The following is a 3,851-nucleotide window of genomic DNA, read 5'->3' as shown; positions in this document are numbered from 1 at the left end:
GACCACACCTGTTCAGTTTCAATGGGCGTGGCTTCAAAACCAACATTTGTTGCAAATTATACGAACTTCAAACGTTTTCCTCCAACTGAGATGGTTCGGTGAACTCAGCTGCTGAAATTTTATTATATCCACATTGTACGTACGAGCTTTGAAACTGCAGGTAAATCAGAACGGTTCAAATGTTTAACAGAACGGCACGAACTTTAAATCAAATGAATTTTTAACTGTATATTTATTATGTACTCACAAGGACGGAGTATGCAGTCGGAGATAAAGGGACAAAGGTAAGAGGTAAGAGAAGATGGGGTAAGGGATAGCTGAGAAGTGGTTTCCAGAATCCCTGGCAGAGATACCTTGGTTCCAATCTTTACCTTTACCCCCCTCCCATCCAGGCTCCAGCACATACAATACAAGGTTCTGCCTCTTTCTCCTTCAACAATACCCAGTATGGTTGATTTCTCCAGACATTCATTTTCATCATGCATGGTGTGTCCAAATGATATCGGTTTGGGTTTAGCATCAGTGTATCCAATATGGTTTTCTCCCAAAACCTTCTTGTATCACACAACTTGCTACAATTTGTCACCACTGGGCCACAACTTTGGATTTCCTCGAACCCCCTCGTATAATTGACGCCATATTTTTGGATTGGGCCAAGGCTTTTGATCGTGTGAGCCACTGTGTTCTCCTTGACAAACTTCATCGATATGGAATCTGCGGTTCAGTCCTGCAGTGGTTTCGATCCTACTTAGCAGGTGGTCAACATACTCTGTTCTTACTGCAGCTTCCTGTTTTGTGCACAGGCTTCTTATCAGATGTATCAGGTGCTCTGATATCCCCAGGTTTCTCAACATAATCCAAATCAATTCATGATCAGCACAACCAAAGGCTTTGCGATAACCTATAGAACAGACACCTTTCATTTGATATTCCCTTGCTTTTCCAATGATCCACCTCAGATTTGCGATTTGACCTCTAGTACCTCTTCCTCTTCTGAAACCTGCTTGCTCAACGGGCATTTCTCACTTCATGAAGTCTTGCATTCTGTGTTCAATTATCCTAATCTTGCTGGCATGTGGAATCAAGGCAATGGTTCGGCCTTCATCTCTTCCACCACCTGACCCCCTCCGATATTTCTTTCTCTTTCTCTGTTGCTCTGCCTGAACAAAGCAGAATTCTGGCATCGATTACTGGGTGGTTTGCCCTTGTCCTCTTTGCAATATAGTCAGGTATGGAATTTTTTATTTGTTCAGGGTGCCAGTGGTAACTTACCGACTATTCATGAAATTGACAGTGGGGTCTTTAACATCCACCAACTAATGCTTGCAGACAGGACACCTGGCTTATACCGTCCATCCCGAGGGATGGGGCGTTTTGTCATACTCAGCCACGCCTGCAATACACCGATGCGATAGTTTATAGTCAAGCCGGTAATCAAACCCAGGTGACACAGCTCGGGCAACTGTGCTACCTCTGCCACATCCTGCCGGATTCCTCCCAATGAGGGACTGTAAATACAATTCATATCCCAATACAACAACAAACAACAGGCATTTTAAGGCCATTTTCCCTGCAAGAGCGGGGGTTAGCCTTGCGGTCCCCATGACAATCTTCTCCATTTTGCCCTATTTTCTGCATCTCTCCTTGTTAACCCCCTTGCCCGCATTTCTTCTTCGGCCATCTTGAGCCAAGTCTTTCTCGGTCTTCCCCGTCCTCTCCTTCCTTCTACATTCATTTCCATCGCTCTTCTCAACCAGTCACTTTCATCCTTCCTCAACACATGACCAAACCATCTCAACCTGTTCCTCTTCACAACATCCATGACAGGCTCTATTCCCATCATTTTTCGCAATTCATCATTTGTCTTCCTCTCTCTCAACGATACTCCACACATCCACCGAACCATTCACATTTCCACCCTTTCCAGCCTTCGTTGCTGCTCTACGTTCATTACCCATGTCTCGCTCCCATAAATCATAACACTTCACACATGCAGCATACACCTGTCCCTTTAGCTTCAACGACACTCCCCTCCTCGTCAGCACGCCACTCAGTTCCCGAAACTTCTTCCATGCACATCTCACTCCAGCAACCGTTGCCGAGTCTGATCCACCTTCTCCATTCAGCATGTCTCCTAGGTAACAAAATGTTTTCACACCTTCCAGCTTCACACCGTCACCAAGATCCAACTCAACATTTCCCCCATCTGCAGCTCCCTCTGTGCACACCTTACACTTGAATGTAGCTGCCACACTGGTTAATGACCCTCTCAAACCACTACATTTTTGATGAACCCACTCAGCGCACATTGTACATTGAATGGAATTCACTCCGACACCCTTCCTCCACACAGCACAGGGCCACTTCCCAGTTCTTTCCACCTCACCACATGCTTTACCACTTGCCATCACCTTCGTCTTTCCGATATTCACCTTCAGACCTTTTGTCTCCATACATTCCTTCCACTTGTTCATCTTCTCCTTCAGTCCATCCATACTTTCTGCAATCAACACCAGATCATCTGCATACAACAACTCCCATGGTAAACCCTCCTTTACATTCCGAGCCAGCACCTCCATCACAACTACAAATAGTAGTGGACTTAATACCGACCCCTGATGCACTCCCACCTTCACCTCAAACTCACCACTGTTCCCGTCCTTCGTCCTGATAGCTGTGCGCGCTCTTTTGTACATTGCCGTCACTACTCTGATCAACAATTCCTCCACTCCTAACTTCCTCAATGCCCATGTCACTACTTCACGTGGAAACCTATCGAATGCTTTCTCCAGATCAACAAACCCAAGAAACAACTTCTTCCTCTTCTCCATGTACTTCTCCTGCAACTGCCTCACAATAAAAAGCACGTCTGTCATTCCTCTTCCTGGCATAAATCCAAACTGCATTTTGTCGATCTTCACCTTCTTCCTTATCCTCCTCTCCAACACCCTTCCCAATACCTTCATTCCATGCTCCAATAACTTTATCGCTCGATACGAGCCACAGTCCAGAGGGTCACCTTTCCCCTTGGAAAGAGGGACGAGGTTACTCAGTTCCCAATCTACTGGAATGCAGCCTTCTTTCACCCCCAGTTTACAGATCTCTGTCATTCTCTTCACACCCCAATTTCCCGCTGCCTTCAACATATCTCCCACAACTCCCGTCGGCCCTCCCGCTTTTCTACTCTTCATTGCTTTTATCGCTTCCTCAACTTCCTTCTTGGTTATCTTCTCTGCCGGCCCTAAAACTGGGTTACTGTCTATGTTGCCATCCCATTCATTCTCTGCATTCAACAGTATTTCCATATATATCTCTTCCATCTTCCTTTAATTCCATCTGGGTCCACAACGATTTGTCCCACTTCATCCTTGAAGCAACTCACCCCCATCACATCACACCTCTCTTTCGCTACCTGCTTTGCAATCCTGAATACCTCTTTGACCCTCTTCCAAATCCAAGCGTTCTCCGAACATTTTCCTGCATGCCTCCTGCGCCTTTGCTACCTCTTTCTTTGCAGCTTTCTTGGCTGCCTTATAACTTTCATGCTCTGCCTTTTCTGCCCCCATACCCTTTGCCTTCTGCCACTCCTTGAACTTCTTCCTCTTCTCGTCAATCTTCTTTCCAACTTCATCATCCCACCACCATGTTTCCGAGTGCCTCGGTGGTCCTTTTGTCCATCCACATACCTCACCAACGGCTCCCAACAAACTATCTTTCATTGACATCCAACCACTTTCAAGCTCAACCACATCATCCTCCACCATACTCAGCCTCTCTTTTAATGCCTCCCTCACTGTCACCTCTTTCAACCTCCACACCTTCATTCTCGGTTGGTACTTCACCCGCCGAGC

This window comes from Myxine glutinosa, chromosome 14 (assembly GCF_964187855.1).
Source record: "Myxine glutinosa chromosome 14, kmMyxGlut1.1, whole genome shotgun sequence".
Classification (NCBI taxonomy): Eukaryota; Metazoa; Chordata; class Myxini; order Myxiniformes; family Myxinidae; genus Myxine; species Myxine glutinosa.
Note: the sequence above shows the minus strand (reverse complement) of the source record.